Genomic DNA, 24,005 nt, shown 5'->3' with positions numbered 1-24,005 from the left:
GTAGCCTTGCTTCCCAGGGCTTGTTTTGTCTATCCTTGCAGTTCTATGTTTGGCTTGGAAATCAACCTAGATTTAGAATTAAGTTGTTATAACATCTGCATTCAGACAACCGCATACATAATGAGCGAGGCAGTCATCTCTCTTCATGATGCACAGACTTCTGTCTGATGTTGTCTTTATTTGTTTACAGAGAAGGCATTTTCTCAAGTATATATAGAGCCATCAGAAATGACATGTTTTCAGTGGTAATGCATGGTGGTTAATATTGGATTTGATTCTATGAGATGATGGTTTGTTACTGGTGAGAGTGTTCTGGTGTTCTGTGCTTTATGTTTCCCTACAGAAAGCCATAGAACCACGGGAGTGTGTAAATATTGAGCGTGTGTGTGGGTGTACTGGAGATACATTTACTCATTCACAAACATCCACTGAGCACCTACTATGTCCTAGCCGTTGGGGTTTTGGCAGGGAGCCAGACAGATGTTGTCCCTGCCTTCATGAATCTTAGAGGCAGCCAGCAACTGACATTTATCAAGCCCCTATACTATGCCAGGCACTGTTAGAATCTTCACATCAGTAACTTATGTAGTCATCATCAAGTGTTTCTTAGATATTCTTGTTTCCATTTCAGAGATGAGGTGGTTGAGGCAGAATGAAGTTAGGAAACTCAGTCCAAGAATCACAAAGCTCCTAAGTGGAGGAACCAGAATTTAAACCCCGGTTTGTTTGGTTCCAACATTGTGTAATGTCTGCCCCTAGCTACTCAGTGTGTGGGCCTCAGAACAGCCCCAGGATCACCTGGGAGGTGGTTAGGAGTGTGGAATCTCAGGCTCTGTCCCAGGTCTACTGAATCAGAATTTGCATTTCAAGAAGATCTCTGGGCTCAGTGCTTCATGTGCTCATGAATCTTTCGAAGCACTCCTCTACATTATTCTGTCTGTCTTTGGTTCAGAGGAAAAGTGTGTGTGTGTGTGTGTGTGTGTGTGTGTGTGTGTGTGTGTTGGGATAAGATATATGGGTACAAGTTTAGTATCAGGCATTCATACATTATCCTGGAGAATGCCGAAAATTTTCACTCTAAATCCCTACTAATGCTGTCTGTCCCCTTGGCCCAGCCGGGACAGGTGTTTGTGACCATCTGGGCTCTTATGGGATCAGGTCTGTAGGAACTAGGATGGGGTGTGGTAGATGGGATACCAGAAGTGAACTTGGCCTTCCTAGTGCTTTTTTTGTTTTGTGTTGTTAATCCTCTCCTAAGGGTAGTTTTTCCATTGATTTTTTTTTTTTTTTTTTTTTTTTTTTTTTTTTTTTTAGAGAGAGAGTAGAAGGGAAGGAAGGGCGGAGGGAGGGAGAGAGGAAGGAAGGAATTGGGGAGAGAGTGAGAGAGAGAAACATGGATGTGAGAGAGACATTGCCTCCTGCAGGTGCCCTGACCTGGGGCTCGGGTTTGAACCTGTACCTCAGGTATGTGCCCTTGACTGGGAATTGAACCTGTGACTCTTCAGTGCATAGGCTGACACTGTAACCACTGAGCAACACAAACCAGAGCCTTCCTAGCGCTTTTGAAGGGCAGTACCTTTTGCCTGCTGTCTACCCCATGGATATGTTACCTCTCAGTCTGTGTACTGATGCCTGGAAGGATATGGACCTTCCCATGGACAGTGAGAGGAAAGAAGTGGGTGAAGAGGAAGGGCCATTGGGTTATAATTTCAGAACTGCTATGGGACTTTAACTGTCTCATTTTCCCTCACTGCATCTCTCTTCTCTTGGTATAATGAGGCCATAGGAGTGAATAATCTCCAGTCCTAATAGCCCATGACTCTGAGGGAAGATCAAGGCCACTTCTAGAATGTCTCCACTGTGCTCTTGCATTGTCTTTTCAGTCCTTGTCTTCATAACTCACTCCAAGTGGCTGGGTCATTCTCAGATACCACTGGTTTATCTGCATTTCTTTGATGAGTACAGGAGATTCTTCTGCCCCAACCAAGTTTTACTCATTCATTTTTGGATCTCTCCCTCCACCAAGTGTCTTTTCATAGCACGTGTGATCCTGAATGTGAGAACCCAGAAGTCATGATGAATTAATCAGAGCCCGGAAGGCTTTGTCTAGAACTACATTTTATATCTCAAGGGCATTGAATTTAGGTTCCAGCATTAATGAGCTTTGACTTCTGACAGTGACTCTGGGCCTTAAGTGGGTATAGGAAAGCCAAATGGAGCCGAGAGGGTTTAAGTCATTGAATAATGCATATTACTCAGCTTGGCGTTGGTAGAATGGAGAAGGACAGAGGAGCAGGATGATAAATGTTGCTTTTCATGGCTTGAATCTGAGTTTCTAGAACATCTCTTCTGTCTTGAAAATCTTTTGGAAGAAACCAGGACAACAGGGCCTCTGCTGGCAGATATGGCAGCCGTCAGAGTTTCCATATTTGGTTTTCCCTGCCCAATGTGAAGAGAATGTTTATCCACATACATTAAGCGTGAGCTGAACCTCTCACCGAACAAGACATGTTTGACGTTCTTGAGTATCCATTTTCTTTCGACTCCTCAAAACCCACAGTCGACTTCGCCATTGTTTACTTGATCACCAGTTAAAAGGCCATGTGGAGGTCAAACTGTCATCTGTGCCGAAGCCTGAGCTGCAGAAGGGAAATGAGGCAGCCTAGTTGGGGAGAACTGTGGAGGGAGATTGGGGGGGCCACTCTTGTGGAAATGAGATAGCAGAAGTGTTTGGACTCTCAGGCACTTTTTAAAAAAAATCTTTATTGTTGAGATTATTACTGATGTACCTCCCCCCCCCCATTGTCCCCCTCCACCCAGTTCCCACCCCACCCCAGGCCTTCGCCACCCTATTGTCTGTGTTCATAGGTAATGCATATAAGATCTTAGTTTAATTTCTTCCCACACCCCCAGCACCCTTCCCTCTGAGAATTGTCAGTCTGTTCCATTTCCATGCCTCTGATTCTATTTTATTCACCAGTTTATTTTGTTCATTATGTTTCTCGTTCATTTATTTTGATTTTTAGATTTAATTGTTGATAGATTTGTATTTGTTGCCATTTTCTTGTTCATATTTTTGATCTTTTTCTTCTTCCTCTTAAAGAACACGCTTCAACATTTCATATAATACTGGTTTGGTGGTGATGAACTCCTTTAGGTTTTTCTTGTCTGTGAAGCTCTTTATCTAACCTTCAATTCTAAGTAATAACTTCGTTGAGTAGAATAATCTTGGTTGTAGGTCCTTGCTATTCATCACTTTGAATATTTCTTGACACTCCCTTCTGGCCTGCATAGTTTCTGTTGAGAAATCAGCTGACAGTCGTATGGGTATAGCCTTGTAGATAACTAACTGCTTTTATCTTGCTGCTTTTAAGGTTCTCTCTTTGTTTTTAGCCCTTGGAATTTTAAATATGATGTGTCTTGGTGTGGTCCTCTTGGGTTCCTCTTGTTTGGGAATCTCTGTGCTTCCTGGACTTGTAAGTCTATTTCTTTCAACAGGTAGGAAAAGTTTTCTGTCATTATTTCTTCAAATGGGTTTTCAATATCTTGCACTCTTTCTTCTTCTGGCACCCCAGAAGGCGAATTTTGGTGCACTTGAAGTTGTCCCAGAGGCTCCTTACACTGTCTTCATGTTTTTTTTATTATTTTTTCTTTTTTCTCTTCTGGTTTGGTGTTTTTTGCTCCCTCATATTGCAAATTGTTGATTTGATTCTCAGAATCCTCTACTCTACTGTTGAATTCCTGTATATTATTCTTTATTTCAGTCAGTGTATGCTTAATTCCTGACTGGTCCTTTTCCATTTTTTTTTGGAGGTTTCTAGAAGATTTTTGAGTGACCTTATAACCGTGGTTTTGAACTCTATATCCAGTAGTTTTCTTTCTTCTATTTCTCTCATTTGTGACATGTTTCTTTGTCTCTGCCTTTTGGCTGCTTCCCTGTGTTTATTTCTATGTATTGGGTAGAGCTGCTATGTCTCCCAGAATTGGTAGAGTGGCCTTGTGTAGTAGGTGTTCTAGAGGGCCCAGTGGTTCAGCCTCCCCAGTCACCCAAGCTGGGAGCTCTAGGTGCACCCCTTTGTGGGCTGTGAGCACAGTTTTGTTGTAGTTGAGACTTGATTGCTGTTGGTGTCACTGGGAGGAATTGACCTCCAGGCCAACTGCCTGTGAGAACCAGCTGTGACTACAGTAGGAGAGCTGCTGTGTAGGAGACACCCCTATGGAGCAGGACTTGCTTCAGTGGGGCTTTGGTGCTCACTGAATCTGCCCCTTGAGTGTGTCGCTTATTGATGTGTAGAGCTGTAATCTGGTATGATTTGACACTGACCACTGGGTACACTGGCTCTTGGGTCTTCAGGGAGGTGCAAAGTCAGCCATTGTCTGGGGCCAACCTGCAGGAACTACAGAGAGATCTGCAGATTCCTCCTCTTTGTACTGGTTTTGGAAGTGCCCAGATGAGGCTCAGCTATGAAGCAAGGTAGGCTGGTGCTGGTGCTGAGTCTTGGGCCTTTTATTGATAGGTTTTGGGCTTCCTGACGCAGCTGCAGCTTGTTTTACAGGTTTTAGCCTGAGCAAGCACAGGCCATTTATATGCAAAAGCTGCTACACACAGCTTGGGTGGGATTGTAAACTGGATGAGGCTGGGTCTTAGGGAATCACCAGGAAAGAGCAAACATAATTGGCTGCCAGTCAGCCCTGTGAGACCTGGGAGAAAGCTGCCCCCGACTTCCTGCCCTGATGCCAGACAATCCAGTACCTCCTCGTCTGTGTCTGTGTTCCCCGGAGCCTTGTCCTGGTGCTGGAGCTCAGAGGAAGCAGGACCTTGTAAGTTCAGTTCATGGTGCCGGCCTTTTAAGAGGAACAGCTGGGTCTCCAGCAGCCTCTGTGTCACTGAGCCCCAACCCACACTGGTTTTTACAGCCCTTAGTTCTTACTGCCCATAGGGACTTCTTTTCCCAGCTCTGGGACCCTGGGCTGGGCGTCTGGTGTGGGGCTGGGATGCCTTGTTCCTCCAGGCGGCCTCCGCAGAGACCATCTCCCTCCCCAGTAAAAAAGTGGTCCCATGTGGGTGCCGGACTAGTCCGTTCCACACCTCCTTACCTCCTGCCAGTCTCAGTGTGCTTTCGTCTTTACTTCTCTAGTTGTAAGACTTCATTCAGCCCACTTTCCAGTGGTTCTGGATGATGGTTGTTCTGTATTTTAGTTGTAATTCTGATGTAGTTGTCGGAGGCGGCAAGTACAGGCATTTACCTGCGCCGCCATCTTCAAACCTCCGCCTCTCAGGCATTTTAAAGGGCCCCAGGAGGTGCCTGCACTGTGGGTTGATGCCGGTGTAGTTTTTAAGGATCTCAGACATGAAGAATCAGGCAGTGAGAGGGAGTGCACAAAGGGAAAAGTGAGCCAGTATAAGGTGTTGGGGAAGAGAGAGCCCAGTCTAGGGGGCCACGAGGGGGTGCTCAGAGGAGCCACCACTGGTGTTTCGCATCTACGTCTCTGGCAGCCATGACTCTCAGCTCTTTAACCTTCATTCTGCCTTTTATTTTCTTCTTCACGGAAGTTCAAGAAACAGCAAGAAGTAAATAGTGATTTGAAAGGAAGATGAACTTGCTGGCAATGTTTTTGGACTCTCTGGAGGGGGAGACAAAGCAGAGAGAGATTTTGAAAGTAGAGGGGGGGTGCCAAGGAAAGCCTGAGGATGGAGGATCAGAGGGGGAGGATGTAAGCACCTCCACGGGCAGCCAGCAGAAAAGAGGGCTTTGAGGTTTAAAAGTTATTGATTAGGAGGTTGGATTTTGTAGAGAAGAGTCAAGAGATGCCAGACCTTCTTAGAATATAATAGAAGTTGGTGGAATTGCAAACAAGAATCAAGTGGATAGATCCCCGGGAAAGAGTGATATTGGGATCTGAACAGCCTCAGTCTGATTTGCTGGAAGACAAAGTTCCAGCCTCTGGCTCTGTCATTATTTCCTCCCAAGTCCTGAGGGTGGCTTAGACCTTCCCAGGAAGCCTGAGCATCTTGAGATCGGTTCCCAAGGAATGGTTTGCTCTAGGACAGTGTTCTCAACCTTCTGGCCCTTTAAATACAGTTCCTCATGTTGTGACCCAACCATAAAATTATTTTCGTTGCTACTTTGTCACTGTCATGTTGCTACTGTTATGAATCGCCATGTAAATATCTGATATGCAGGATGGTCTTAGGCGACCCATGTGAAAGGGTCGTTCGACCGCCAAAGGGGTCGCGACCCACAGGTTGAGAACTGCAGCAACTCTCTTTTGAATCTGGCTCCTTTTTTTCTGAACGATGCTAAGAACAATTAGCCACACGTAGCTTCTCTGTGATAATGTTCCATCCTATTTATGTCACTATTAAAAAAAACTTTCTTAAAATTTTTTACATGTTGAAAAAGAGACTTATGAGGTCATCTGCTGTCTTGTCAAATCATGATCATAGAGAAGGGTTTGTAAATGCCAGCTGCTAGGGGTGTATAGTGGTCCTTTCCTTTCCACTCAGCTCTCTAAGATAGCTAATTATCTTTCCTGTTATCTCTGCTGGCATATGGTAAACTCCTTAGCACGCCAGCTTGGCCCCACCACCTCCTCTCCACTGACGTTCACTGAGCAATCCATCCCCCAGGGACTTCATGTGCATTCACTGTCTTGTAGCTTTGCGCATGGTTTTGCCTCTGTTTGGGAAGTCTCTATTAGTTCTTCAAGACCAAGATCAAATTTCATCTCGGAGGGCCACGCTGCAATTCTCCCTGACAGGCACTTCCACTCGGGACTCTTTCATGCTGCATTTTGCTCTTGCCTTTATGGTAGCTGTTAATCACAGCATATTGAGAGGACTTATTTATGTGTCTGCCTTTCCCACTACAAAGCCCAGGACTTGCACATTATGCTGGGCGTCTTCTCAGCATGGAGCATCCTTCCTGGCCCTGAGCAGGCATCCCATTAACCATGGGTGTTTGACTATCAGAGAAGAAGGGCTGCTGTGACCCTTTGCTTTTACAGAACTGAAGCTCTGAGAGGACAAGCAACTTGGCCCGGGCCACCCTGCTTGAGGGTAGCCTCCAAGACTTTTGCCAGGACGTGTCGCTCCTTAGAGGAGGCCATTGTTGGCTCCTTTCTGTTCTGCGTATTCTCTGGACAAATTTTATCCATCCATAGGACCTCAATCTCCACTGACACCCATGACTTAGAGTCTTCCCTCCTATTCCAACCTCTCTTGGGCTCTAAACCGGTGATTTCCAGCTGAGTCCTGGATGAGTCCATCTGGATGTATCTCAGTTACTCCAAACACAGCACATCCACAATGGGTCTCATCATCTCTCCCCTTTTCTCCTAACACCCTTCCTTCCCCAGTCTCCTGTCTTACGTAATGGCATTATCTGTCTAAATGATAAGCGTTGGGGTCATCTCCACCCCCTCTACCATCTCATGCCTAAAGCTGGACCCATCACTAAGTCCTGCTGCCCTCTCTCCGTTCCCGTCTTCTCTCTCACTTGAACTTTGCCCTGGCCTTGTTATTGTCCTCTCTATGTCTAGTTTCTCCCAATCCCACCTGGTCTCCTCATTGGCAGGTCTTTTCCTAGCAGCTTGGTGACTTGGCTTCAGTCTTCCTCCCTAGATTTCTCTATTAATTGATCTTCGGTCTCACTCCAGCCACCCTGTGTCCAAACAAGGTGGGTTGACCAGCTGCTGTCCCAACAGTGGCCTAGGCAGCTTCGTGACTCTCCAGCTGTGGACCTGCTGGTGCTGGACAAAGAACATATGCTCTGGAGGTCCATCCACCTGGGTGCCTCTTAGCTCTCACTTTGTAGGTCATTTGCATTTACTGTGCCTCAGGCTCCTTAGATGTAAAATGTGATGTTGGTAACTCCTACCTTATAGGTTCTTGTGTATTAAAGATGCAGTATGTAAAATACCTAGAATAATGCCTGGAACATAGCTGGTTCTCGATAAGTCTTGGCCATTTTTAATGCTGTGCCAATGCCGTGTTCAACATTGACTTGCTCCTGACTCCAAGACTGGGACTCTCTTCAGCAAACCATATTCCCTGATCTTGGAACAATGGTTCTATGTCCTAATAAGGATAGCAATCCCCAAGCTTTAAGGAGGCCACTCATAAACCACCTGGGACAAGAAATGAAAAACCTACCCTCTATCCAGCAGGCCCTGTAGGAAAGATCTGAGTCTTCAGAACCCAGTTTGAGTCTTAACTCCCCTTGGCGGAAGGTCTCCCCGCTGCTCAGAACGCCCGTTCCTTCGGGGGCCCCTCCTTATGCTCTTCGGTCGGAGGTGAGTTGGCTGTAGCCGGTGGTCACGGGGTGGGAGCTCTTCCTGTGCTCCAGGATTCCTGTGATCAGCCTTCCCTTCTCAGCTTGACTGATTCCCATTCTCCTGACCTCTCCCCATAAATCTCCTCTCCAGCGCCCCTCGGCGCAGGAAGAATTACGGCTCCCGGAGAAGGGCAGGCCGCACAGCTGGGAGCTGCTTCCGTCTCCACGGGCTGGGCTAAGGACACGTACATTTCACTTTCACAGGCCACTACTTTTGGTTTTTATTCTCTCCCTCTCCCGCCCCTCAGCAATCCATTTTTATTGTAGAACAATAAGATATTACAAACAGGTCAAAAAGGAAAATGAGCTGAAATCACCTACAGTGCAGGTTCCCAAAGATAATCGCTGTAAACAGGTTGATATGAGCCTTTTAGATTTTTTCCTATATATGAATGTGTGTATGTGTGTATGTGTGTGTGTGTGTGTGTGTGTGTGTATGTGTGTGTGTATATATATATAAATAAAAATGGGGTCATATTCCACACATATTTTCTGATTGTCTACCTGATGACCCAAGGAATCTCTGTCTTCTTGTGACACTGACCACTTCCTAAAGGCCAATCTTATTATGATGATGAACTGTCAGCCTCACGAAGTTTGATGAATAAAGCAGCAGCTCATCCCACTATCTCAGTCCTCATGGCGAAGGCCTCAGTGTCCCAGTGAAGGCTGTGAGGGTAGAGACAGCCAAACATTTTGCATAGAGTGACTGTAGGCCCCGTTACCAGGAGAGGGGAGATAAAACACCAGTGAGTGACAAGTAATCGTATGAACTAAAGATTGTTACAAGGCTCAGAATTATTTATAGCCAATATGTCTGTCCTCATTTCTTCTCCTTAGTCCTCCGAAGGATTGCTTTCTGCCATCTCTTAATTTTCTGCTGTCGAAGCTTATTCTTTCCAAAGGATGTGCTTTTTGTGGTTGTTGTTCTCTGGGATACAGTACCAAATTCTCAAGAGAAAGGATCAAATCAGGATTGTTTGACCCAAAGAGCACTGGTCCAAGAGTCAGGCCTCCAGCTTCCCCCCTAACCAGCAGGGTGACCTTGGGCCAGTGCCTTCCCTTCCTGAAGGGCATCCTTTTATTTAAAAAAAGGGCAGGGGACAAAAGTCGTCTTTAACCTGTTTTCCTTCCTTCTCCAAGGGCCGGCTGGGTGAATCTTGGGTGATTCTGAGACTTACTGTTCTCCTTCTAGCATTTTCTTCAGACCAAAGAAACTTGCCCTCTTGGCATTTTTAGTTACCATACTAATAACATTTGTAAACCCTGATTTATTAAATATACACCTTACTCTGAACCAGGATATATTTACAGCAGCTCATTTGAATACAGGGAAGAAGATAAAACAAAATAAGAAATAGGGAAGTAGAGAACAGAGTAGGAAGGAGAAAAACACAGCCAGGAGCGAGTCCAGTGGACAACATGCCTGTCATAAGATTGTATTTAAACAAATTAAATGGTCGGAAGTCCCGTGTTTGTTTTGCAGATAAATAAAATCAGTGGATTGGAGCTGCCGCGGGACGTTTGGAGGTCATTCTAGTCCAGTCCCCTTCTTTGATAAGAAAACAATTCCATACATTTCTAGGACAGGAGAACGTAAATTGTCTAGGACAGTGATGATAAGTAAAATTAGGTGTGTGTGTGTGTGTTTTTAAATTGGTCCTTGAAACTCCACATCCTGGCATTTCCCCACCTCTTTTAAATGGCCCTTTACCTGTTCAGGTCTGTGCCCCCTTTAGGATGCCACACGTGGTTTGTTCACAGTTAGGGTGAGAACCACAGCCATCGCCTATAGTTATGGGGCCGGTATCCATTGTTTCGGGATTGTTTCCAAGGGTTAATTAATAAGCCTTTGTGTGGCAACAGAAACCAGTGGCTGGAACGTTAGTTTTCATATCTTTTGGCTCCCTTCAGAGTTTCCTGCAAGAAAACTGAGAAATTATTTGTTGCCTTAAGCCTCCCCCTAGCCCTCAGATTAAAAAAAAAAAAAAAATCAATCCTTTATCTGGAATTTTTGTTGAAGAAGCTAACCACTTCCCATAATTTAGAGACTCAACTGGCTGGGTCAGTGATGAAAACGCATGGGTGATTTGCATAAGGGGCTAATTTATTATGTCCCCGGGGCATCTCTTTCATCTCTCCTTCCTTTCTAATTAATGTTCTGAGAGGGCCTATCACCATATCAGAAATGAGGGATGAAGGCGGCTATTGCTAACCTTTATTCTTATGATTTTTTATCTCCTGTGATCTTTTAACCATTTTCATACCCAGGGACTCCTGTAGACAGGGCGGGGAGTGCATGGAGGGATCTTAGGGGTGTGCTGTTTTATGATCTTTATTCTCAAAGAGTTAGGTTGTTGCAAAAATAAAGGCGACTCAGGAGATCTCTCCAACCCTAGAGGGATTTGCAAAGCCTATAGCAGGATACAACAGTGGTGCAGAATTAGTTCGAAAACTGAGCCCTCCAAACATCGGTATAAACATGTATGCACGCAGAGATGGATACATTTGTACAGTCTATCTGCCTGCTCACGTGTGCATGGATTTATGGTGTGTGTGAGTATGGATGCCTATATTATTCAACATTTTGCCTCAAAAAGGTCTTCCTTGTCACGTGTCTCAGATGGTTCTGGCTGTGACAAAGGCAGCTGTGTGAGAGAGAGGGTGACACAGCTGAGGAAAGGCAAGAGAACAAGCAATTTCTTCGAAAATCAATTGCAATTTACTCCTACTAAATTGGCCCAAGGTCCGCCCCGTTCAAGCATTAGCATATGACAGACTTTTAATCATTTGGTCAAATGGCCTATTTTTGGTCAAACCACAGTTCCCTCTGGGACTCTGCCTATCCATCCCAAAGCTCTGTGATCTCCAAACCTGCGCTCTCTTTAAAGGGGAGGTAAGTGTAGGGAGAGGAAAACCCATGGGAGGCTCTGCGGAGTGCCCTGCCCTGGGCAGCCTGCTCCTGGGCATTATTTCCTTTGGGTCCCCGGCCACTGCTAAAAGCCAGGACGCATCTCTGATTTCTGAGGTGGAAACCTGAGCTCAGAGAGGTTGAGTGACTTTCTCAGGGCCACACAGCTGGTAAGTGGAAGAGTTCTGATTCACAGCCTGTTCCTGCATCTCCAAAGCCTGTGCACTTTCTCCTGTTACGGGCTGAGATTTTAAGCACAAAGCGGGCTCATTTATTAAGGATCAGATATCCAGTCCCTTCTCTCCCTCCTCATTCCCAGTTTCTTCTTCCCTGTCTCCCACCTGAGTCCCTGTTTGACAAAGGGCCTTTGGAGTTGAAATACACGCCAGTATCGATTATTTTAATATTTACCCCTGCATTCTGACGCGTTCCTAATTGACAACCGAAATCTAGACCGTGCACAGTGTGAAAAGCATTCTTGCAGGACTGCAGAAATATTAACCGAAGAAGCAACTTCTGGGTTGTATCTTCTTTTCATTTCCGTATGAGATGGAAGGCTTCTAAAGTAGAGGGAAATGCCTGGGGCCATGTTTTTGGTTCTGTGGTCATATAAGTAGCGTTACCCAGCGGCAAGGGAAGGAATACGCAGTTTAGTTCCACGCTGAGGTGACCTAATGCGCTCATTCATTCGACCTCCACCTTGCTGCCGCCATATCCCTTCGCCCCACCGGATGGTCTAAGAAGCCCCATGCCGACCGCTAGTGCTGCCGCCCTTTGCACATGATCGTTTTGTGTCCAGTTAATAATGTATGAAAATAAGTATTGATTGCATTCTTTGTAGGAACAGGCCAGCAGTTTTCTTACAGCCCGTGTTTATGAAATGTTTCATTGATCCCTGTGATAGGCATTTCAGATACACTTTTGAAGGCCATACCAGGAGATCAGTGAATTCCGGCCAGTCCTCCATGGAATCCCATTGTTTTCTTGCATGCTTAGGAATGAATGGCAAGTGGCATTTGAATGGAAAAAGGAGTGGCCAGGCTGAAACTCTAAACCGATTCCTGATTGCTAGCTCCATGAGACCTCAAGAGAACTAGAAGCAATGTTGCAACAGCTGTGAGAAGCAACGAGCTAGGTGTTTATCGGTAATAACTTGTGTGTCAACCTTGTTGAAGAATAGGTAATCATGGCCCCATTTGATAGATAAGGAAGCTGAGGTCCAGGACACAGGTAGGAATGGCAAAAGTCCATTGTTATCCAGGAGATGGGGCTGCAGAACCCATTGACACGGACATAACAGGAGAGGGTCCATCAAAGTTAAGTGCACAGCCTGCATGGAGGATTGCTAAGCATTTTACCGAGTGATAGACACCGGGTGTCCCTAAAATATATATACACACTGTAGTAGCTGATAGCTTAATTTTGAAAATGAAATGTATTTTAATGAACATCGCCTTTATAATGATTCAAAGTGTGTGTATACATATTTATATAAATCACATATTACATAGAATATATGTGATTTATGCATTTATTTCAGAATGAAGAGAGAATTGGTCAATCTCTCTATCAGTTTCAACATTTTCCAGTGTGATAGGATGATTTTTCTGCCAAATTCATTCATCAGATATTTATGGAGAGCTGGGAGCTCAGTGGGAAACCTAAGTGACTCAGAGATAAATAGCACCTTACCATTGCCTTCCAAGGATTCTCTTTTTGGTTTAGGGATAGGTATGCATGAATAAAATTATGATGCAAAGTGGGAAGTGAATTCCTTGCAACACTCAGATGTAGCCCCAAGAAGGGAATAACTGATGTGTCAGAGAAGGCTTGCTGAGGGGGGACTTTGGGTTTTGAGGAATGGATAGGAGTTTGGTAAGTAGAGATGGGGGGAGGGCATTTCAGGCAGGCAGAGGCAACAGCATGAGCAAAGGCACTAAGAGGCCAAGGCGCTAGTTAGTAATAAGCTCCTTGCGATGGCTGGAGCACTGGGTACCAGCCGTGGTGGAGAAGAGATGGGCAGGTTTGCCATGCACCAGGGCTTAGCAGGTCCACGGAAGGATCCTGGTTAATTTACTTCAGCCTTGCTTAAATTTTTCGGTTGAATCATATGAAATGGCCTTTTTTTTTTTTTTTTTTTTTTTTTTGCAGAGTGAACTAGCAGAAATTTCATTTGGTTCAACGTAATATAGTTTTATGTCATAAAAGCATACTCAGGGCCTCTGGATGCTTCTAGACCAGAGACGGCCTTTTGTGGATGAGTAACTTCTCATCACAGAAGGTACCTCCTGGGGAAATAACAGTGAGGCTAGGAGCCCCATGCTGTTTGCCTCAGCTCCTGGTGGACTTGGAGCAAGTGTAGGTCAAGTTCACCTTCTTCTCTCCCAGAGTGACCTCCTCGAGGCTTTGTGGGGTGAAAAGACCAAGTGTACAAAGGCCCCCACTTAGGTGCCAGTGATGGGTGGGCAGAGGAGCAGGAGTCCCTGAGGCAGCCTGGGGCTCCCAGGATGTTCCTGGGGAGAGGTGGGTGGGCACAGGTAAAGCAGGTGACGGAGGAGCAGAGAGGTGCCAGCAGGAAGCAGAGTGGTCTGGAGCCAAGTCGTGAAGGGTCTTAATGCGAGTGGTAGGAGGAAGACAATTTGGCTTGTGGTAAGAGAGTGGGTATCACTGAAAATTGTTTAGGGGGGGCCCTTACACATTGAAGACCTGGCTGATGACAGGAGACCTCCCCGGTGGGCGGTGGGAATGTGGACAGTCTTGGCTCCCCACCTGCCTTTCTGCATTGCCCCAACCCCAACCCCAAGTCTCCCCTCTGTCTGGACCCAGGATGGGCTCTGCTTTTTGACTCGGGGACAGTGGCCCAGGCAAGTGTGAGTGGATCCCCCAGCCGGGGCTGTCCTCCTGGCCTAAAGGGATGGCCCTACCCAACCTCTCTGTGGGCCTGTGTGGGCTTGTTTCTTCACTTATTTTCTGTATTCTATTTAGTTCTTCTAGCTCCCTAGTCCTGTGTCTCATTTGGGAGTTTTCGCTGCCAAATCTCCAACTTGCTTCAGAACATTTCGCAGGAGAGTGTCTGAATAAAGACTCCAAGATTCTAAATGCAGGGAGTTGCCTTAATTGAAAGAGATGCCCGCTAACCCCAGGGCGCGCTGGGGAGGGAGGGCTGAGCAGGGAGGCTGCTGGGATGGCAGCCAGTAATGACTGCGACTCACAGAGCTGGTGCCTGAGGAGTTCCTGAACCCTCTCGGTGTGCCCTTGAGTCCGGGTGTGTTTATGACCGTGTTTTAATGACACTGTGGGGGTGGGGTGGGAAGAGGAGGCGCTGCCCTTTAGGTCTGCAGCTGGTCTTGGGCAGGAACACACCCAGAGCCAGGCAACACTCCTACACCAAGAACCAGCAGGCAGGCCACGTGTGGTCATTCCAGAGGTGGGGGTGGGCCCTGGGCGGGGCGGGGCGGAGGTCCTGGTGAGCCTAGGAAATTAGGAAATACGGAAGAGTTGTGCTAAAGAGCAAATCTCGGGGGTTCAACACACGCAGATGTGAGTTCCACATTCCAGCTGTGCGACAAGGCTAAAGAGTTCCTCTGTTCTCGCTCCTCTGTCTGTAAAAGCCGGTAATCATAGGACCCCATTCCCGAGGTTCCTGGTGGCAGCACTTAGAAAGAGAACATGACAAAGCTCAGTAAATGGTAGGTGAGTGACTGCCAGTCCCCTCTGTTTAAGTACCCAGACTTCCTTCTTCCCCCTCTCCCAAGGTATTAGCATGACATAGGAATGGTGGATTGAGTGGGTGAGGTCTCTTCTGCTGAGAGAGAGAGAGAGAGAGAGAGAGAGAGAGAGAGAGAGAGAGAGAGAGAGAGACTAAGAGCCATGCAGGAAATGACAACCTCCAATGTAATTCAGTCCAAAACATTGATCATCTTCTCGAAAAATAACCAGTAGTCACATTCTCTGAGGGGTACTCTGTGCCCAGCACTGTGCTGGTTGCTGGGGAGATGATGGAGAACCAGGAAGAAAGCAGGGCAGAGTGAAGTGCCTGCCATGGAGGGAGAGGCAGGGGATGGGGAGACTCAGGGAACTTGGGTGCCAGAAAGAAAGCTCTGGAAGGAGGTGGCAGAGACTGACTGGGGTGCAGGGATCAGGGAGTGGATTCCGGGTGCGCCCAGGAACACTGGAGGGAGAGCAAAGGGTGTTCACCCAGCACAGAACATGAGTGTTGGACGTGCTAGCTCTGTGTGGAGCAGCTGTGAGCATGGGGGAAAACCTAGTGTTCCTCTTTCCCGATGATTCTCAACAATGTTGTATTAAATTTTGTTTACCAGAGGAAAAGAAAGTAATGTTTGCAAACAAAGTAGGAACAGAAGAAGCATTGTTTCCCATTAGCAGTGTAAGGTTCACTGGCGACGGGTGTTTTTTCATTCTTGTCTTCCAAATTGTAATTTTAAAAGATGAGGCATTTCATATTCAAGAGTTTCCTTTGTCTGAAATAAATTATTCATTTCCACCCAGTTTCAGAAACAATGAACATAATACTTAATGCATCACAATTAAGCGGGTGTAGCTTCGTATAAAATTATGTTCTGTGCATTTGGGTGGCAAACACGGCAGCGGATCCTATATCTTGTCGACGTTTGTTTCTCAGAAGCAAAGCAGGAAGAAGTAGGGACTCAGAAATGTGCTTTCTTTCTTCTGGGGGTGGAGGAGGGGTAACGTTAGCCCCAAGCAGCCCTGTGTGTGACATCCCACAGCTGTTGGCGGCTATGTCACTGCAGAGAAAGTGAGCTTGCTGCAGCTAGACTGTGCTTGGGGTCAGCTGAGGGTCGGAATTCTTGAGCCCATTCATCCCAGTCCGCCTAGCTGGGGTGGAGATTCCTCTAGCATCCTCTCTTACAAGGGCTGCTTCTGGAAATGACTTTTTATGGGGTTTGGTGGCACCTGCTTCTTGAATGCTGGCTGGTCGGTCATAGGTACCTTTAACCAAAGAACAGGCTCTTGGAAATACCCTTCTTAGGACAAGATTCCTCCTTAGGAAAACAGGCCTGACCAGCAAGGGCCGAGATTTCCGTGGACAGCCTCTTGGGGCTTGAAGGTTTGGCTGTGATGGTCCCCAGGAACTCAAGCCCCAGCCCCGAGGTCAGTGTCAAAGCTGGCGAGCCAGAGGACAATTGTGATAATGTTGATTGTGGATGCCTGCTGGATGCCCAGCATTAGGACAGGAGATGCCTTCATAGGTTATTTCATTTAATCCTCACAAAAGCCCTGAGTGTTTCCCCAGAGTGGGGGGGGGGGGGCGGGGGGTGGAGTGGGGGCTAGACACATTTTTCATAAAAGGACACCAAAGCTCAGAGAAGTCCAGTGACCAGCCTAAGGCCATCCAGCTAGTTGCTGGAAGATTCCGAAGAGGTGACGTTGCCCTGAGACCTAAATGACAAGGAAGAACTGGCCAATCTGAGCACTGGCCAAAGCGCAGTGTTAGTGGGTCACAAAGGCCCCCAGGTGGGCCCGAGCCTGGTGCCAACAGGGTAGCCAGTCAAGAGGGCAAGGCTACCACCAGGGGTCAGGAGGGAGCTATGGCTGGGGGTCGTGGGGGCACCAGGAGGCTTCAGCGCTGTGGCCCCACTTTAAGGGGGCTCATGTACCTTACCCAGAAAGCACCCATGGCTGCGTGTCACCACTCTGGAATTCTGAGAGGCCAGCAGAACAGCAGTCTCCAAAACTGAGACATGGTGTCTGAGTGTGACCCAAGTGACAGTTGCAATGCATGCTTTCAAGATGTAATTCTTAAGTGATAGTTCTCTTTTCGGGCCGGGTTTATGTTTTCTGTTGATGTCTCTCTTTTTAAAAAAGACCACACATAGGAAAAGAATGAGAGGGCATTGGAGGTGAAAGAGTCTTTTCTGGCCTCCAAGTCCAGGCTGTTGGTTGATGGGTGGTGACAGAATTAAAGACTGGACTGGTTAAGGGATGTGCAGGGGACAGACTGGTGCTGGAGCTGAGTCCCTCACTCTGTCCTCTCCTCTGCGGACACATGCGGTATGTCCAGGTAAGAAGGCCAGAAGGATGGGGAGATTCAAAGACATGGAGACTCTGTCCCCGCAGGCATCGGACTGCCCTCGGAGAAGGATCCCTAAGTCATCTGGTCCCTGCCCATTTCTCTGGCCTCATCTTGTCCCGTTCCCCCCTGGAAGGGTCACAGACTCTTAGGTCACTCAGCCTTTCTCTGCCCCTCAAACACATCAGCTCCTTCTGCCTCAGCCTGTGTTCTTGCTTCCCCTGTTATCTGTAATGTTTCTCTGCCATCTTCGCTTGGCTGACTCCTCCTTGTCATTTTCTTTTTAATATATTTTTATTGATTTTAGAGAGGAAGGGAGAGGGGGAGCGAGAGATAGAAACATCAACGATGACAGAGAATCATTGATCGGCTGCCTCCTGCATGCCCTACACAGGGGATCGAGCCCGCAACCTGAGCATGTGCCCTGACGAGGAATTGAACCATGACCTCCTGGTTCATAGGTTGAGGAGCAACCCTCCTTGTCCTTTTCAATCCAGAGGTCTTCCATAGCCAACTCCTCCCTCATTGTTTATGACATCTCACTACTTCATTATCTGCATAGAACTTAGCACTATCTAACATTACATTGTTGATTTATTTGTTTGCCCGTTTCTCTTACTAGAGTATTAACTTGCATAGAACAAGGACCTCATCTGGCTTGCACACTTCTCTGTTCCCAAGTTTGCAGATATTTGTTGAATGAGTAAACGAGTATGCAGTGAGTGTGAGCCAGAGAGGTGGACACAGATTAATAAGCACTCATTTGGCAGCCAGCTCTTAGGTGACATAGGACAGAAGTGTGCAAAACCATGCTGATATAGGGCTCTTGCAGTCTTGGCAGAGAGGTGCCATTAGGATGCTTTGGCTTATGAATGACAGAAAACTCACTTCTTGGACGAGAAAGAGAATTGTTAGTTCCTGGGGTTTGAACATGATCCAGAGCTGGGGCAGGTTTCTAGCACTGCCACCCAGAACATCACCTCTTGACCTCCAGCTCTTGTTTTTGTTTTTTTAAAAAAATATTTTTATTGATTTCAGAGAGGAAGGGAGAGGGAGAGAGAGATAGAAACATTAACAATGAGAGAGAATCACTAAGTGGCTGGCTCCTGCAGGCCCCGCACTAGGGATCAAGCCTACAACCCAGGCATGTGACCTGACCGGGAATCCCACTGTGACCTCCTGGTTCATAGGTTGTTGCTCATCCCTGAGCCATGCCAGTGGGACTTGACCTCCCGCTCTTGGATCTGCCCTTAGTGTTGAGAGGTCCCCTCTAGGGCCAAAGAGTAACTGTCTTCCATCAGCTCCACACTCCTCCCTCACGGTCACACAAAGGCCTCAGCGTTTGCAGACCTCACAGCCTCGCATACACCATCCCTGGCTAGGAATTTGGGGATATAATGGTGAATAAAGTCAGACTGGCCCCGTTTTCATGGAGCTTATAGTCTTGCAGGGGAGAGAGACCCTAACTTATAGAAAAGTTCAAGTGTAGGAAGTGCTCTCTGGGAGGGACAGGTGGGAAGAGCATTCCAGACAGAGAAAGCGAGAGGCCGTGTGGTGTGAGGGAGCAGGTGAGGAAGAAGGTCAGTGTGAGATGGGACCAGAGAGTCATCTCTGGCCGGTTAGGACTCGGGCGGGGAGGGGGAGGAGGAGGCCTGCAGCCCAGCCGGTGCACCTCACCATCGGAATGCACCGTGGCAGGGACCGTGGGGCCTGCGTGGTTTTCTCAGCCCATTGTCGTCATTGTCACATTTGAGAAGGACCGACTGCACCCATCTGGGCAAAAGAAGCTGCTGGAGGCAAGAGCTGGCAGACTGGGGATTGAGCTCCCTGGCTCTCCAATGACAACTCCGCTCTCTTTGGCCTGCCTCTTAACCCTTCCAGCCTCAGGTTCCTCCCCTGTGTGCCGGAGTCACGTTCATACCTGCCCTAAGGTCTATAAAGACCTGTTGGCAGGCTCACATGAAGAGACACATGGCAGACTGCTTTCTGAACACTGCAGTTCAAGTTGCTTTTGGTTGTTTTGATTTTTCTTCAACTGTAGGAAGAGAGATGGATTCAAGGCAGCTGACAGGGAGCCCTAGGATTCTGGGATCAGAAGGAGCCAGGGGGATCTTGTGGTCAGACTGTGGAAGGTGAGATGTGAACTGCTGAGGCTGTGTACCAGTTAGGGCTTTGAGGTCATCTCAAGGTCAGCCATCTCTCCTCTCCTGTGGGTAGCACATCCTCTCCATGACCTTTAGGCTCTGGGGACAGGAACGGCTGCTTTCTTCCCACCTGACGGGAGCAAGCCTGGCCTGTTTAGGTGGAGCTCGGGTCTAGGGACTGGAGGTGACTTGGCCCCATCTTTGCAGCAGAAGAAAGACAAAACCCAAGGCCCTCCTGGTCTCTAGCTCGGATCCTCAATTCCTCCTCACTCCACCTGGGCCACATTCTGGAAGGAAAGAGTTCAAGACTACAGGTCCGTCTGAGTCCGTTTGCAGAATGGCTTCCTTTCTGCCTCTCTGGAATTCCGTGTTTGTGGAGCCCGTGTTCATCCGGCCACATTTTATGCTTCACTGCATGTATGTTTTCATGGACAGTGTTCCGCAGTGGATGGGCACTGAGGTTATTTCCTTGTTTGGGGGGATTACACATAATGCTGCAGTAATGTTCTTTCGCCGCTCTGTGCTATGGGAGGAATTTATATTTAGAAACAGAACGACTGAGTTAGAGGCCAGGGTAACAGCTTTATTGAGATATAATTCACTTACCATACACAGGGAACCCCCGCCTCCACATTTTCACCTTATTTTTAAGCCCTTCAAAGGTAGGGTTTGTTTTGAAGTAATCAGTACATCTTTCACTTTCCTAACATATTTAACCAGGTTTCTTTGCTAACCCTCCCGGTTGCGTGTCCTTTTTGCTGATGCAAACCTTTTCATAGTGACTTTTATCAAGTGTCTTTACAAAGTTATTACAGTCTTTTTTCATTTTTCGTTTTCTAATCCATAGACGGTACTTTCAGAACAGTTTTAGACTTACAGAAAAATGGGACGGATAGTGTAGAAAGTTCCCAGATGCCTTCTTCCTCCACAGTTCCTCCCAGTTTAACATCTTGCATTAGTGTGGTGCATTTGTAACAGTTAATCAGCCAATATCGATACATTAACTAAAGTCCATGTTTAACCTTACTGGTCTGATCTCTGTTTATGTTATGTAGTTCTATGGGTGATAACTGTAACATCATGTATCCACTGTTACAGCATCATACAGCATGGCTTCACCTCTCTGACACTCCCCTGATCTCCCCCTGTTCATTGCCCCCCATACCCTGAGCCATGGGCAACCACTGATCTTTTTACTGCCTTCCTAGTTTTGTCTTTTCCAGAATGTCATGGTTGGAATCATATAGGCTTTCAGATTAGCTTCTTTCACTCAGTAATTGCAGTTAGGTTCCTCTGTGTCTTTTTGTGACTTGGTAGTTCATTTCTTTTTATCATTAAACTAGAGGTCCGGTGCATGAATTTGTGCACAGGTGGGGTCCCTCGGCCTGGCCGGCGATCAGGCTGGTTGGGGCTGTCTCACCCAGTCCCAATCAGAGCTGATCAGGGCCAGCTGCAGGAGGTTGGCTGTGTGAGCACACTGACCACCAGGGGCAGCTCCTGCATTGAGCATCTGCCCTCTGGTGGTCAGTACTCATCATAGCGACTGGTCGACTGGTCATTCAGCTGTGTAGGCTTTTATATATATATATACTAGAGGCCCGGTGCACGAATTTGTGCACGGGTAGGGTCCAGCCAGCCCGCTCTGATTGAAGCCAATGGGGGAGGGGCCATGGGAGGTTGGCCGGCTGGTTCCACCCCTGATCGGGCCGGTTGGCTAGCTGCAAGGTGCCTAATAGCGACCGGTCGTTCTGGTCATTCCAGTTGTTCCGGTCTTTCTGGTCGCTTGGCTTATATATATATATATATATATAGATATATAGATAGATAGTATTCCATTGTCTTGATGTGTACTACACTTGGTTTATCCATTCACCTACTGACATCTTCCTTTAAGCTTAAGTTGTTTTTACTTTTTGAAGCTTATGAATAAAGGTGCTATAAACATTTGTGTTCTGATTTTTGGTGTAGATAAAAATTTTCAACTCATTTGGGTACATACCTAGGAGTGTGATGGCCGACTGTATTTTTAGGTCTGTGTTTAGTTTTGTAAAAATTCTCAAACTGTCTTCCAAAGCGGCTGTACCATTTTGCATCCTCACTAGCAATGCATGCAAGTTCCCGTTGCTCTGCACCTTTGTCAGCATTTAGTATTGTCAGGTTTTTGGATTTTAGCCATTCTAAGGTGTCGGTATCATAGTATATTATAGTTATTTTATTTTAATTTATAATTGCCTAATGGCATATGATGTTTAACATCTTTTCATATGCTTATTTGCCACTGGTGTATCGTCTTTGGTGAGTTGTCTGTTCAGATCTTTTACTCATTTTTAAAAATCGGGTTGTTTATTTTCCTATTGTTAAGTTTTAAGAGTTCTATATATTTTGGCTATAATCCTTTATAAATGTGTGTTTCACTGCATTTTTTTTTTAATGTTGAAAATGTCTTTGTTTTCGTCCTTAAATAGTTTACTTGGATATAATAATCTAGTTTGGGAATTATTTTCTTTTAGTGCTTCTCTACTGTAATTTCACTGTCAGTCGGCACCTGTTGTTGCTAATGTGAAGTCTGTTGTCAGTCTAATTATTATTTCTTTCCGCTACTTCCAATAGTTTAAGATTTGGGTTGTTTTTAATTCTCTAATCTCACAGATATTTAGGTGTGATTTATTTTTAACTTCTTCTGTTTGGTACTAGGTATGATTCATTTTTTCTATCTGAAAAATCATGTCTCTGTTTCGTTCTTCAAAATTCAGTGATTATCTCTTCTAATACTCCTCTTTTCTCTCATTTATCTTCCCTTTGAACTTTTAATAGAAGACAGATCACTTACTCTGTCCCCCAGGTCTCAGAAGTTGGTATTCATGTATTTTGTTTCTCCGAGGTATGTTCTGGGTCAAGGCTTCCGGTCTGTTTTCCTAGTCATTAATTTTCTCTTCCTGTGTTTCATTGAACCCATCTATTGAGCTATTTATTTCAACAGCTTTACATTTTCATTTTAGAATTCCTGTATACATATTTAAAACATTTTTAATAAGATGTGTTTTTATGGTTTCCATTTGTTCCTCTATCTTACCGAACAGATTCTTAAGCCTCCTTTCAGATGGATCTATCTCATTCTCCCACTTGTTGCCCCTGAAAATCCTATCATGAATGTGGTTTTTTTTTTGTTGTTACCTGTTTTAATATTTCAACTGTAAGTTCATGTTTAGTGACAGTGGCTTTCCCTAGGAGTCCACATTAGGTTTTGAAGACTGTGTAACTCAGCATAGACCAGAGTCAGGTCCGAAGTTTTGGAATCCTGTTTTGAAAATCTGATTAAAACCAGAGATCATTCCTTTTCAACTCCGCCCCCTATAAAAAGTCACTTAAGCAGATAATGATAATTTGTTCCCCCTAAACTAATCCATCCACAATAAAACGTGTCCTTAAACTGCCTGCTTTTCTTTTCTTTTCTCTTTTCATTATTTGAGGAGAGAAGGTTTTCACGAAAACAGAGTTTTTAACAACAAAGAGCTCCTTCAAAAATTGCCCCCTTTTTAAAAAGCTTCAAAACCACATTTAAGATGATGGGGTCTTGCAGAATCTATATTTGCTTGGCTGAACATGCATCGCATGTCCCTGTCACAGTCTCATGTCATGTCCCTGTCTCAGGATGGGCTGCCCATCGGAATCACCTGGGAACTCGAGGTCCTGATACCTGGACCACACCCTCAGATATATTTTTAAAGCTTCCAGATGATTCTACATGGGTGGCCCAAGTTGAAAATTATTGCCTCATTGGCTTGTGACTAGGTTTATCTTGCTTTCATGTGTTTTTCTTTCCTTTATTACATTACGTTTAGTATTTTCTCTGTTTTTCCCCCCCTTTTTTGGGAGTGGGGGTAGTTGTATACCTGGGTCAGTTTAGGGTACCGTACTGACCAGAAACGAGAAGCACCACGTTTTAACCGGAGTGCTTAGATAAAAGGATTCAAACAAAAGGTTTCAACAGGCCTCCCTGGCTTTATTGGATTCCTCCTGCCATTTTTAATTTCTATGCAAAAGATAACTGTTTTTATGGCCCCCTCCCCCACCCCCCATTCATTTCTCTCAGCATGTGTGCTTATCACATTATCTTTAATTAAAACCAATTTATAGTTTGGGGCTGAATTTGAGTTAGTGATATTCTCTGCTTCTCTTTTGCGATATAAATATTTGAATACGTTCTGCAGTTGGAGAATATGTTTCAAAATAAGTTAAATTGGGGGGGCATAACTAGTAACTGGCATGAGATTTTAAATGTCACGTAAGAAATGATGGAAATTGTTTTCTTGGGGGGTGGATAAAATAGGTTCTTCAAAAATCAAGGTGAGGAGAAGTGATTTTTAGAAGGGAGGTAGTATTTTCTACGTGATTTAAGAAAATACATTTGATGTAAATGTGATTTCTGAAGGGAAAAGGGGGCAGTTTTTGAAAGGGTTCTCTGTTATTAAAAGCTCAGTTTTCATGGATGCCTTCCCTCTTCAAATAATGAAAGGATCAAAATAGGGCAGTTTTAAGGCATGTTTGATTATCTATGGATT

At 45.8% G+C, this 24,005-nt stretch overlaps 1 protein-coding gene across 4 annotated transcripts in view; it reads left to right on the top strand.

Annotated features, from left to right (window-relative positions):
* GFRA1 (GDNF family receptor alpha 1) overlaps nt 1-24,005 on the top strand; it is a 178,289-nt gene that overhangs the window by 4,506 nt on the left and 149,778 nt on the right. The gene's annotated exons all lie outside the window — the stretch shown is intronic.

This window comes from Myotis daubentonii, chromosome 13, assembly GCF_963259705.1.
Source record: "Myotis daubentonii chromosome 13, mMyoDau2.1, whole genome shotgun sequence".
Lineage (NCBI taxonomy): Eukaryota > Metazoa > Chordata > Mammalia > Chiroptera > Vespertilionidae > Myotis > Myotis daubentonii.
Note: the sequence above shows the minus strand (reverse complement) of the source record. Positions and strands in the feature narration are given on the sequence as shown.